General features: G+C 45.7%; 1 pseudogene; it reads right to left on the bottom strand.

Moving 5' to 3' along the window:
* Positions 1–2,054: 2,054 nt before the first annotated feature.
* LOC102855502 overlaps positions 2,055–14,229 on the bottom strand; it is a 38,033-nt pseudogene continuing 25,858 nt past the window's right edge.

The following is a 14,229-nucleotide window of genomic DNA, read 5'->3' as shown; positions in this document are numbered from 1 at the left end:
TGCTGCCAGGCAGAGCTTCCCGGAGAACAAAGAAATTGTGAGTGCTAGAGAAATTGTGGGAAATTATGATACTGTGCCTTTAAGTGCACATATCCCTGTCATTGTGTGGTTGTGGTTCTCTTGTGCCCCAAATCCAGTTCTCCCCAAGTCACCAAGGAGCCGGCACCGATGCAAGGGCAAGAGGGGATTTATTTCAGATTCGAATCCGGGCCGCGCTCCAAACCATACCAATACAGCAGGGAAAATGGCCATGGCCCCCATTCTGGGGTGTCCCGCCTATTTAAAAGGGAAAGCCCATGAAAACAGGGCGATACAGGATTGGCTGATTCAAAGGAAGGGCGTGAAAACAGGGTGATACAGGATTGGCTGATTCAAAGGAAGGGCATGAAAACAGGGCGATACAGGATTGGCTTCTGTTTGGGTGGGGGGTTTTCTCCCCTGCATTTCCCCCTTCCCCCACCGCTTTCAGTTTACTGCTCTAGAGGCTTATACATTTCAAAATAACGTATTGGTTACAAAATGGAGTCCCTCATTCCCCCCTTCTTCTGCACCCTCACTCAATCATGAGCGCTTTCTTCTTTGGTCTCTAGGTAATGGTATTGAGACCGCATAACCATCAACTGAATTGTTCCTATCCTTTAATTAAGTTGAGTATTCTGTTAATTATACAGGGACCTAGGTTTAGGATAAGCATCAGGGCAGTGAGGGGGTCCAAGGAGTGGAATATCCATTTCCCCCAGGATGTTTTCCACCAGCTAAATCATAGGCTTCTGCCTCAGATAGGCACTTTTTAACAGATTCTTTTAACTCTCAGACCTTATTTTGGACTATGCCCGATGCATTCACAAAGAAACAACATTCTTCCCCTAGAAACTGGCACGTAACTCCTTTCTCTGCTGTAAGTAAGTCTAGAGCTCGGCAGTTTTGTAAGGTCACCCTGGCCAGAGAAGTTATCTGGGTTTGTAAGGCCAGGAGAGAATCTGCTAGCTTGTCTATGTCTCGGCTAATGTCCATAGAGAGTTTGTAAAAAAAATGGGTGGCTGTGCCCAAGCCTCCTGCTCCCAGCCCTATAGCAGTTGCCAGGCTTCCTCCTATGAACAGAGCTCCAAGTGGGAGAGCTCGCTTTTGGCACCTTGTGGACAGGGTCATGGAGGTCATAGTGGCAGGGCTAAGAACAGTTAGGGGTGGGGTAAGGAACACTGGCATACAGGGTTGTGTCCAGTTAGCAGGGAGATATTGCATTAAAACAGAGTCATTACAAACAAAGAATATTCCGGGCTTACCACAGATAGGACTTGTATCCTGAGGGCTGGAGGAGTCATTACAGGGAACTTCTACCAACAAAGTGTGGTTAGTAATTACACAGGAGGCATTATTGGACATAAGGATGATTTCTTCTGTTAAGGGGCCTACCACTAGGGTTGAGTTTTTAGCCCTGGTCGAATTAGAGGTGAGGTTTTGAGTTTCAATCCAAGACCGGGGGACTGGCCAAGCAAAAAAGAGTTTTGGTCTTAGAGCCAGGCAGATCCACCAAGGGGTATTATTTAGGTCTGCACTTAAAACTTGATAGGTGTCATTTAGACTTGTAATAATCTGGTGGGAGAAGTCCAGAGGCTGAAGGGCTTGTTGGACTTGTTCTAATAGCTGGTTGGGCCTGTATTCTGGGGTTAACTCTTTACCCAGAGTTAACAGATTTCTGCTTTACTTTTTTTTGAATCTGTTGCCTGACTCGGTCCTGAGCTCCCCCACCGTCTGACATACCATAGTGGGTAAGTCGGGAAAAACAGAACTTTTTACCTGGCTGACTAGGGCATCTGGACGTATGGCTACTCCCCCGCTTTGCAGTTGCTGTGAAATAGCCTTTTCCTCATTGCTGGCACTCTACAGCATGAGTGTAGCAGGAGGCATGGACATAGGTTGAAACAGTGAAGTACTTGTCCCCTCTGTATGGGGTTAATGGGGTCCAGCAACCACTAGGGCATGGACTACAGTTAACAGAGTCAATGATGCATATAACAAGGATTAGTAATATTAAGACTTTTGGATATGGAGCTTCAGTGGGTTGGCGGGATCTTTTGACGCTGTCCATCTTGATGGAAGGTACTCTTCCTGAAGGGCAAAGAGGCCAGCGGTCGTACGTGGGTGTAGTGGATCCAGGTTGCAATGCCGTCTACTCTGAGTGCAGTAGGGGTCACGAGAACTACCACATAAGGCCCATTCCAGCGCGGTTCCAGGCTTTCTCGCCGATGTCGCTTGACCAACACCCAGTCACCCGGCTGGTATTGGTGAGGTTCTGGAGGTGGTCCAGATTCAAATAGGGCCTTTAGTTTGGTCCAGATGTCTCTCTGGGTCCGATGTAGGTCATTAAGGGAATGGACAAGTGTATTATCATCATCATCTAGGTCATTAATAATTTTGGTTTGCAGGCTAGGTACAATAGGAGGGGGTCTTCCAAACATAATTTCAAAAGGGGTTAAACCAGGTTTTATCTCGGTAAAGTCAGTTTCCCAGTAGGCCCCCAGTTTTTCCCAACGTTGTCGGGTGCTGGGATTAGGTGGATTCGAGGTGGCATTTGTCAATTGACAAGCTTTACATTCAGACACGATGCCGTCAGTTTTGGACTGCATGCCCCGAATCTTGACTCCTGCTTGTCTGATGAGGTCCTGCATCTTTCGGGTGCCCATGTGGGTTGTCCGGTGTATCTTGGTTAGGAGTTGGTCTCCTAATTTCTCGGGTAATATGACTTTATTGTCAGCAGTGTGCCACCATTTTTGGAGGTATTGAGTCATAGGCAACTGAGTTATACATTTTAAATCTTCAGGTGTGTAAGTCAGCTCTTCGGGCAGACTTGGGGACCCTGGATCTGGGAGCTTGGCAGTGGCCACAACTGTTGTTTTTAGGGCGACTTGATGGGCAGTCCTGTCCGCGAGACGATTGCCCCTAGCAATTGGACTGTCATTTTTCTGGTGTCCTGGACAGTGGATGATGGCCAGTTTTCTTGGTAACCATAAGGCCGCTAACAAGGCAAGAACTTCTTTGTTTTTGATAGTTTTTCCTTCTGCCGTCAGTAGCCCCCTTTCCCCGATATATTGTCCCATGGATGTGGGCTGTAGCAAAAGCATACCGACTATCAGTATAGATATTGATGTTCTTGTCTTTGCCCAAGGTCAGAGCTTGGGTTAGTGCTACTAATTCAACATGTTGGGCTGAGGTTCCTGCAGGTAGGGGTCCCGCCCAGATCACTTTAGACTCAGAAACAACTGCTGCACCCACACACCTTTGTCCTTCATGTACGAAGCTGCTTCCATCAGTGAACCAGGTGTGCTCTGCGTCTGCCAAGGGTTGGTCTCTTAGGTTGGCACGCTCCCTGTGGGCTTGGGCTAGGATGTCAGCACAGTCATGAAGAGGGTGTTTAAGTCTGGGTCAGGCAGGAGGGTAGCAGGATTAAGGGTGGTCGGTGCCTGGTATGTGATTCTGGTGGGGTTGAGCAACAGGCTCTGGTAGTGGGTGAGCCGTGCATTGCTTAGCCATCGATCTGGGGGCTGCTTGAGGACCCCCTCGATCGCATGCGGTGTTATCACATAGAGAGTCTATGTCAGAGTAATTTTGTCTGCGTCTTTTACTAATAGCGCAGTTGCAGCAATGATACACAGGCAGTTTGGCCACCCAGCCACTACAGAGTCTAATTTTTTTGAAAAGTAGGCTGTGGGCCTCTTCCAGGGCCCTAATTGTTGCAGCACCACCCCTTTAACTATTCCTTTACTTTCATCTATGTAAAGGTGAAAGGGCTTAGTTACGTCTGGGAGCCCCAAAGCAGGGGCTGCTAGCAGTGCCTTCTTGATCTGGTTGAAAGACTTGTCCATGTTTTCAGTCCATTTAAATTCCTGTCCAGGTTTGGTTGCCTCATAGAGAGGCCGAGCCATCTCAGCAAAACCAGGGATCCACAACCTGCAAAAGCTTGCTGATCCCAAGAATTCCCGCACCTGACGTGAGGTCTGTGGGGTAGTGATTTTAAGGGCTGTTTCTTTCCTAGCATCAGACAACCGTCTCTGTCCATCCCGTAACAAATAACCCAGATAGCTTACCTGGGACTTGCAGATCTGGGCTTTCTTTGCAGAAGCCCGGTATCCTAGGTCTCCAAGAGTTCTCAGCAGGTCTCGTGTTCCCTGCAGGCAAGTTTCTGGTTCATCTGCCGCGATTAGAAGGTCATCTACATATTGCAAGAGACTCAGGCCGGGATGTTCCCGGCGGAACTCACCTAAGTCCTCATGCAGGGCTTCGTCAAAGAGGGTTGGGGAGTTCTTGAACCCTTGGGGGAGACGAGTCCAGGCTAGCTGCCCATGGATTACTTTCTCAGGATCCGACCACTCAAAGGCAAATAACTCTTGACTGTGAGGGGCCAGGGGCAGACTGAAGAAAGCATCTTTTAAGTCTAGTACGGTGTACCAGCGCCGATCAGGCGACAAGGAGCTTAAGAGAGTATATGGGTTGGGCACAGTTGAGTGAATGTCAATCACTCGCTTATTGACTTCCCTCAAATCCTGTACTGGCCTATAATCATTAGAATTGGGCTTTTTCACGGGCAGCAGGGGTGTGTTCCAGGCGGACTGGCAAGGGTACAATATCTCCAAGTCTAGCAGGCGTTGAATGTGTGGGATAATGCCCTCGGCTTCACGAGACATGGGGTACTGGCGAACCTTTACAGGATTGACGCCTGGCTTAGTTTCTACAAATACTGGCACCCAGTGCCATGCTAGCCCCATTCCCCCCATTTCTGTCCAGGCCTGAGGAAAGTCTTGGAGCCAGGTAGTCATATCATCGGATGAGGTAGTAGGTTGTTGGTACAGTCTATATTCATCTTCTAGGTTGAGGGTTAGAACATGAATGGGGCATCCCATTCTATCTTTTACTATGGTTTCACCTCCTGGTTGGAAGCTGATTTGCGCTCCCATCTTAGTAAGTCCCTGCCCAGTAGGGGATATGGGCACTCGGGGATGACCATGAAGGAATGGGATACTTGGCCCACTCTGAGGTCTACAGTTCTCTGGGTGGTCCAGGGGTATTGTTTAGTGCCCATGGCTCCTTGTACCCATGACATTTTGTTGGAAACGGGCCCCCCAGCACGTAGGAGAACAGAATGTTGTGCTCCTGTGTCCACCAGGAACTGGGTAGGCTTCCCCTCCACTTTTAGGATTACCCTGGGTTCAGGGAGGGGAACCGAACCCCGTCCCCCCTAGTCATCGTCTTCAATCAGGATTTTAGCTCTAGGCTTTTTCTTAGGACAATTGCATACCCAATGGCCTTCTTCTTTGCAATATGCACATTGGTTTTTGTTCAGGGGCAGCCTACCTCTGCGCTTGTCATCTCCCAAGGCGAGTTGCTGCAGCTGTCTCCTGCATTCTCCTGGTTCTGCAGTGGCCGCTAAGAGGACCCACGCCAGGTCCCTGGTCTGCCTCTTTTCAGCTTTTATCTGCTTGTCTTCAGCCGTTTCTCTATTGTTATAAACTTTCTCTGCTAGCTCTACCAAATCTCTGAGTTCCTTTTCTCCTAACCTTTCGACTCTCTGCAACTTTTTCTTAATGTCCGGAGCCGCCTGATTTATGAATGCTAATGCCACTGTTCCCAGATTTTCAGGTTTTTCAGGATCAATGGGAGTGTATTGGCGAAAGGCATCCATTATGCGCTCTAGAAAAGCGGCTGGACTTTCATCACATCCCTGTCTTAAATGATAAACTTTAGCCAAATTAGTGGGCCGTCTAGCAGCCGCTCGGAGACCTGCCAGTAGAGCCTGGTGGTAGACCCGGAGTCTCTCCTTACCTTCTGCTGTGTTGTAGTCCCACTCAGGTCGGCTGAGGGGGAAGGCAAGGTCAATAGCTGTTTGAATTGTAGTCGGGATGCCTGTGGGCCCCAGAATCAATTTCTGAGCCTCCAGAATGATTCTTTCTCTTTCTTCAGTTGTGAACAGTACTTGTAGCAGTTGCTGGCAATCGTTCCAGGTGGGCTGGTGGGTAAACAGAACAGTCTCAAGAAGGTTAATCAGCTCTTTAGGATTGTCGGAGAAAGGAGCATTTTGAGATTTCGAGTTGTAGAGATCACTAGTGGCAAAGGGCCAGTAATGATACAGCTGGTCTCCATTTACCTCCACAGGCCCTGCAGCCCTCAAAGGAAGGACTGTATAGTCTGCTTCAGGTGGGGGGCCTCTTTGAAGGGCTCCTCTAGTATTTTGTGTGGGGCCAGTAGCCGATACTGATGGAGCCGGGGGGCCTGGATGGTGGCTTGGGTGCTGTTGATCCAGGCTCCAGCTGAGGCCCCAGCAGCCCAGGCCCCGGCTGAGGCACTGGCTGCCGGGGTGGTGGTGGGTAAGGAGGAGAGAAGATAACGTTTTCCTCAGCCCCTCCCTGTAGGATAGGGTAAAGAGGTACAGAGGGCTTCAGATTCTTTTTCGACCAGAGTTTTTCTGTTGTGGTCACCATGAGGGTCACCTTCTGTGGAGGAAGAAAAGATTTAAGCCAAGAAGGCGGGATAGTAACTAAATCCTTCCAGACAGTGATGTATGGGACCTGGTCAGGGTGTCCACCCTGTGGCTGGAAGACAAGTTTCTCCACGGTGGTAATGGTTGGAAGGTCGAAAGTCCCTTCTGGCGGCCATCCTATGTCAAAGGCCTGCCATTTCCATGCTGCAGAAAGTGGTTAGTTTCCCTTTGCGAACCTCTACTGACAGATTATGGGCTTGCTTTCCAGCCTCCTTAAAATGTCCAAGTACCAGGTCTAGGGGGGTGGAGGTAGTCTGTCCCATTACGTCCGTCAACAGTAAGTAAAGACAAAGACACAGACAGGCAAATAACAAGGACCTAGCAAAACACACAAGTCTTCCAGCCTTCCTCTGTAAGCAACGCTCAAAAGCTGAAACCGGTGAAGAGCAGTGTCTCAGAATAACCTCAACCACCTCTTCGGACAGAAGCCTGGCGTGAGGTTCTTTTTTTTTTAATTGGGAAAAAACATATTGGGGGTACAAGGAGGTGAGGGTTGGGGGCAGAAGGGTGAGGATGGGCAGGGATGCAGTTGCAGAGCTGCAGAAATTGGTTGGTGGGGGGAGCAGGTGAAGGAAATGAAAAGGATCCAGTGGGGACCAGATGCTACAGGAAAATGACAAGCATTTTCCAATGGTAATTATATCAACTGTCTTATTGATTTGGGAACTGGATGCCGACTCTCTGGCTTCTTCATGCTGAACAGGGGCGTTGATGTGAAGGGGGAAAGGGAGGACACTTTATCACCTTACTGGTTATCTTGGGTTAAGGCTGCTTGCCTTCTTCCTCTGTTAGAAGATATTTTCCTGTCATTTGCTCCCCTCTGGACTGCAATGTGTTTTCCCAGGTGGGTCCAGTGGGCATGGCTGGTTGAACCCAGAGGCTCCATCCTCCTTTGCTTCTTTAGCTGGCAGTTGTATTTCATTTTTGTCACTGGCACTGGGTTTGGGGTCAGGTCTGAAGTAAAACTCAGTGGTAAGGTTACCTATAGGAAAGGGAGCAAACCTAGAGAGAACTTGTGAGTTACAAATAGAAGGGTTTTGGGGGTGTTGCTTTCAGGTTTACTGGGGGAGAGGGTGGCAGAAAGTAGCCTAGATAAAATTCTCTGGATACCCTAGGCATTTTTTTTTCCTATCCAGGGGACAGATGGCACAATCTGGGGACTGAGGACCTCCCCCTGAGTGCCATAACAGCTCGCCCCGAGCCGAGGGCCGAAGACAGCCCACCTCAGGCAGAGGGCTGCGACGGCTCGCCCCAAGCCGAGGGCCGAAGACAGCCCACCCTGAGCAGAGGGCCGTGACAGCTCACCCCGAGTGGCGTGAGGTTCTTGACTCTCACCCAAGCACTCAGTTATAGGGCTCAGAACGTCTTCTGAGCCCCTGCAGTGGTGGCCCCCCCCAGTGTGTCTGCCTTAGCCACATTTCACTGCCCCGAATTCAGAAAACAACACGAACAGTTCGGTACAGAATGAAAACACAGATAGACACACTCACCCATCTGGCCAGCAGTTCGTCCCTCCGATTAGGGGCCCTTGGGGTCATGGGGGATCCCAGACGACCCCCAGATGTTGTGCCCAAAATCCAGTTCCCTCCAAGTCACCAAGGAGCCGACACCGATGCAAGGGCAAGAGGGAATTTATTTTAGATTCGAATCCGGGCCACGCTCCAAATCATGCCAATACAGCAGGGAAAATGGCCGTGGCCCCGATTCTGGGCTGTCCCGCCTATTTAAAGGGGAAAGCCCGTGAAAACAGGGCGATACAGGATTGGCTGATTCAAAGGAAGGGCGCAAAAACAGGGCAATACAGGATTGGCTGATTCAAAGGAAGGGCATGAAAACAGGGCGATACAGGATTGGCTTCTGTTTGGGTGGGGGGTTTTCTCTCCCGCCTTTACCCCTTCCCCCACCGCTTTCAGTTTACTGCTCTAGAGGCTTATACATTTCAAAATGACGTATTGGTTACAAAATGGAGTCCCTCAGTTCAATGAGTCCCCTTAATGCTATCTGGTCATAACTGTGACATACATGGTGTACTCCTTAGGGGAGTGTGGTGTGTAATGGTGATTCTGTAACTACCTGGCCATATATACGTCTCTCTGTGTGCCTCTTTGTGTGTCTTTTGCTTAAATATGACTGTACTGTTTATGGAGCAGTGGTTAAAACATTTAACTGCTAACTGAAAGTTGAGTGGCTCACTCACTGGAAAGATGGGAGAAAGACGAGTCAGTCTGCTTTCTTGAAGATTTACATCCTTGGAAATTCTATGAGGCAGTTCTAGTTTGTCCCATAAAGTCACCACGAGTCAGAATGGACTTGAGGGCAATGTGGTCAGCATTGATTTTGTGTAGCTCTGTGTATGAGGGGTATGAGGTTTCTGTTTCTACTACAGAACTCTCTGAGATGTGATAATATTCTGTCACTTAACCTCATTCTTGCCCTGTGACTCTCAGATTGGGCAAGAAATATGCTTCATTCTCCTCTGATTTCCTTCTCTGTTTGCTGTGAGTGAAGGGAGCAAGAATGGAGGTGATCTCTGACTTAACCAGTCTGAACACCAAGAAAAATACAATTATTTTCTCCTTTCCCAGTTCAGCCTGTCTCCAGGTGAGGTGCCTGGAACAGGTGAGAAGAATGCATGATTAACTTGGACAGATAGAGTCCAAGGTGTGTTGCACCTTCCTCTTTACTTTCCTTCTTCTGAGAATTCCTTCTTATTGAAAATATAATTTTAGCCCAAACTAAACCAAGCCAGATGACACAACCCTGCTTGCTGAGACTGAGGAGGACCTGAAGTGCTTGCTGGAAAAGGTCAAGGACTACAGCCTTCAATATGAATTGAAGCTCAACATCAAGAAAACAAACATTGGCACTGGGACGATTGGCAGCATCATGATAGATGATGAAGAGATTGAGATTGTGGATAGCTTCAGTTTGCTTGGCTCTACAATCAACGCTCTTGGTACCAGCAACCAGGAAATTAAAAGACAAATTGCTTTGGGAAAGTCTGCTATAAGAGACCTCTCCAAAATACTGAATAGCAATGACGTCAGTCTGAAGACCAGCCTGTGTCTTTGCAATTACTTGCTATGCATCTGAGAGCTAGACAGTGACTAGGAATGATAGAAGGAGTCGATGCCTTTGAGCTTTAGTGCTGGAGAAGAGTATTAAATGGACTTCTAGGAGAACATACAAACAAGTTTGTCCTGGAGAGGGTGAAGCCAGACTGCTCCTTGGAGGCAAGGATTCTGAAGCTTCATCTGACATACTTTGGACATGTTGCAAGGAGGAACCAGTCCATGGAGAGGGATGTCATGCTTAGGAGGCTGGGGGGACAGCGCAGGAGAGGAAGACCCTTGATAAGATAGATTGATTCAGTCACTGGGGTAATGGACATAGGTGTGTCAGAAACAATGGGGTTGGCAAGGGATAAAGTAGGGTTTAGGTACATAGGGTCACTATGAGTCACAGTTGACTCGATGGCACATAACAACAACAACAACCCAAGCCAAACCAGTTGTTGTGGCTTCAGTTTTGATTTATGGTGACTGGATGTGTTTCAGAGTATGTCTATACTCTATAGAATTTTCAGTATCAGTTAGCTTTAAAAAAACCCCCAAACAACTAGGTAACGCTTCAGGAATTTGCATGTCATCCTTGCACAGGGGCCATGCAAATCTTCTCTGTATCATTCCAGTTTTATTAAATTGTGCCAAAGTGAGCACCATACCAGTTAGCTTTTGGAAGTAAATTGTCACACCTTTCTTCTAAGGTACCTCTGAGTAGATTCAAACTGCCAGCCTTAGTAGTTAAACACTGATCATTATTATTTTTAGGTGCCGTCAAGTACGGCTTTTGGTGATCCAGTAAACAATAATGTGAACCCTTTTCTGTCCTGTGCCAACCTCACAATCTCTGACACACTCAAACCCATTGCTACAGTCACTGTGTCAGCCTACCTGGTTGAGGATTTTCCTTTCCTTGGCTGTCCCTCCACCTTGCCAAGTATGAGCCCCTTCATCAACAAATAGCCTCTCCTAGCAACATGCCCAAAAGTATGTGAGACAAAGCTTTACCATCCTCGCTTCCAAGGAACACTCTGGCCTGACCCTCTCTAAGACTTAGATGTTTGTTTTCTTGGTAGTCCATGGGGTATTAAGTACGCTCCTCTAACACCACAACTCAAAAGCATCAATTTTTCTTCTGTTACCCTTATTTATTGTCCAGCTCTCAGACACATAACAAATGATTGACAAGACCAGGTCAATCAGGTGTACGTTGGTTCTCAAACTATCATCATAACTCCTCAATAATTTGGATAGGTCCCTGATTGCAGACCTTCCCAGTGCAGTATGTCTCCTGATCTCCTGACTGATGGTGCCAAGTGTATTTATTGTGGATCCAAGTAAGATAAAGTCATAGATAGTCTCAAGCTTTTCTCCATGTATCATGATGTCGAGTGTTGGGAATTTTTGTTTTCCTGATGTTGAGATGCAATCCACATTGAAGGCTGCAGTGTTTGATCTTCTACAGCAAGTGTTTCAAATCCTCTTCACTTTCAGCAAGCAAAGTTTTGTCATCTGCCTACTGAAGGTTATTTATGAGTCTTCCTCCATTCATGATGTCACATTCCTCTTAATAGAGTCCAGCTTCTCAAATAACTTGTTTGGCATACATATTGAATAGATAAGGAGAAACGATATAACCCTGACACACACCTTTCTGAATTTTAAACAATGTAGTACAAAGGTATTTGACTGTGTGGAGCAGAACAAATTGTGTCTTACCTGGATAAAAATGGGAATCTCAGAAAACTTAATTGTGTTCACGCAAAAACTATACTTGGACCAAGAAGCGGCTGTCAGAACAAAGCAAGGAAACACCACATAGTTCAAAATCACAGAAGGTGTGTGTCAGGGATGCATCCTTTTTCCATTCCTTTTCAGTCTACAAGTGGAACAGGCCATTTGGGAGGCTGGGCTTTATGAGGAGGATTGTGACATCAGAATTGGAGGAAGACTCATCAACAACCTGAGTTATGCAGATGACACAATCTTACTTGCTGAAACGGAAGAAGACCTGAAGTGCTTGCTGCAGAAGATCAAGGACTGTAGTCTTCAGTATGGATTAAAACTCAGCATCAAGAGTTCTTACCATCAACATCAAGATTCTCACCACTGAGCCAATTGGGAGCATCATGATAGATGGAGAAGAGATTAATGTTGTTAACGATTTCACCTTGCTCAGTTCCACAATTAACACTCTTGGAACCAGCAGTCAGGAATCAAAAGATGAATTGCTTTGGGGAAGGCTGTTGTTAAGGACCTCTCAAAAGTTCTAAAGAGCAAAAATGTCAGTCTGGAGACTAAGGTATACCTGATCCAGACCATGGTCTTTGCAATTATTTGCTGTGCATTAGAGAGCTGAACAGTGACCAAAGATGATAGAAGAATTGATGCCTTTGAGTTGTAGTGCTGGAAAAGAGTATTGAACTTCAACAGAAGAGACAGGTTTGTCCTAGAGAGGGTAGAACCAGAATTTTGAAGCTCCATCTCACATACTTTGGGCATGTGGCCAGGAGGGACCAGACCCTGGAGAAGGACATCGTGCCTGGAAGGGTGGAGGAACAGTGCAAGAGATGATGAGATGGATTGATGATCCTGGATGAGATGGATTGACACAGTAACTGGGATAATGGGGGTAGGTGTTGTCGAAAACAGATTGGATCAGTATAAAGCAGAGTTCAGAGCTATTGTATAAAAAATGAGTCGTAGTCAAGTCAATGGCACATAACAACAGTGTTCCCTGCTGTATTTGCACAATAGCTTCTGGGTTTAGGTATAGGTTTCACATGAGCTTAACTAAGTGTTCTCATTCTTATGTTAGTCATAATTTATTATGATCTACACAAGTCAAATGCTTTTGCATAGTCAGTAAAGCACAAGTAGACATTGTGCTGGTATTCTCTGCTCTCAGCCAGGGTACATCTGACATTTTCAGTAATATCCCTGGTGCCATGACTTCTTTTGAATAAAATATGAACTTCTGGCAGTTCTTTTTCTATGTACTGTTCTGTCTGTTAATGGTCTTCAGCAGTATTTTGCTTGCATGTAATATTACTAATATTGTTCTATAATTTACACATTCTGTTGGATCACCTTTCTTGGGAATGGGAACAAATAAGGGATCTCCTCCAGATACTCTGCCAGGCAGCTGTCCTCCAAATTTCCTGGCATAGACTGGTGAGTGCATCCATGGCTGCCTCCATCATTTGAAATAAGTCAGTTGGTATCCATCAATTCCTGAGACCTTATTTTTTGCCAGTGTCTTAAGTGCAGCCTGGACTTCTTCCTTCCTTATCATTGGCTCTTGATCAAAATAATGAGACGGCACATAACAACAACAACAACAACAATTCCATACATTGTGTGTGTGTGTGTGTGTGTGTGTGTGTGTGTGTGTGTGTGTGTGTGTGTGTGAGTGTGTGTGAATGACATTTGATCATAACTTTTAAAATTTCTCCATCGGAGGAAAGGATGGTTGGACCTGATATTAGACTCATTTGCTGATTGGAGCTGGTAATTTCTTTTAATGCAACTTTGGATCCAGATGAAACATTAAATTGTCTTCCTCAGTTCTCCATCAGGTGTAGTTTTTAAAAATATCAGTGGCAGTTCAAGTCTTCTGAGACAGTATGGCAATATATGATCCATAGTAAGTAACAGACAGCAGCCAACAACAGTTTCCATTGTAGAATGCTTTCAGATGCTTAAATCAGTTTTGTAATTGGGAGGGGGGGATTTGCCACTCAGCAAATAATTCATGTTAATATATTCACATCTTTCCAAAACAAAATTTTACATCATTTACTGTTTAATAGTATGGGTTTTTTCCCTCCTAAAAAGTATGGGAAAATGCTCTCCTGTTTCTTGTATGAGTAGGCTATGTTTTACACTTTTCCTTTATGGCATAATGTAGCATACATGCAAAAAGGTATATAATGCACATATGTACTGTTTAATAATTTAAAGGGAATATTGTAAATAACAAACTCAGATCTCAGTGCCTGACTTCAGAATTTTTGCCAAATGTGAGTGGAAAACTAATGCTTTTGTACACACAAACGTGTGACTTATAACTCATAAATAAATAGCATTTATTTAACACATACTTTAGCAATATACTCAAGGGCCACTTTAAGCAGCAAAATAAAAAAAATGTGAAAAATATGCCACTGTAAAAAGTGCATAGCTTATGTATAAGAACTGAAGCTAAGTAGAATATTGCCTTGCTTGAACTCATCTGGGAATGTGTGCATTGCACAATTAATTTTTTTTATTGCTCTGTAGACTATAAAAGCAACTTGAGTGATCATCTTGGGAATAAATTTTAGTGAGGAGAATTCTGTATTTCATAAATATAGAATCTGCAGATAATTAAAATCCATGTGTATTGCTTTTAGACTTTCATAATTAATGAGCTTTAAAATAATTCCATATATTTACTAGTTATTTTTTGTGTGTATATGACAAAGGCAGCACGGAATGACAAAACAAAATATTACAGTGAAATGTGCGAGGAGCTAGAGTCAGAAAATCAAAAGGGCCGAACTCATTCAGCATTTCTTAAGCTCAAGGAACTGAAGAACAAATTCAAACCTAGAGTTGCTATAATCAAGGATGCTTTAGGCAGAATATTAAATG

This window comes from Elephantulus edwardii, unplaced genomic scaffold (genome assembly GCF_000299155.1).
Source record: "Elephantulus edwardii isolate Elephantulus edwardi_28Jun2011 unplaced genomic scaffold, EleEdw1.0 scaffold00559, whole genome shotgun sequence".
Taxonomy (NCBI): domain Eukaryota; kingdom Metazoa; phylum Chordata; class Mammalia; order Macroscelidea; family Macroscelididae; genus Elephantulus; species Elephantulus edwardii.
Note: the sequence above shows the minus strand (reverse complement) of the source record. Positions and strands in the feature narration are given on the sequence as shown.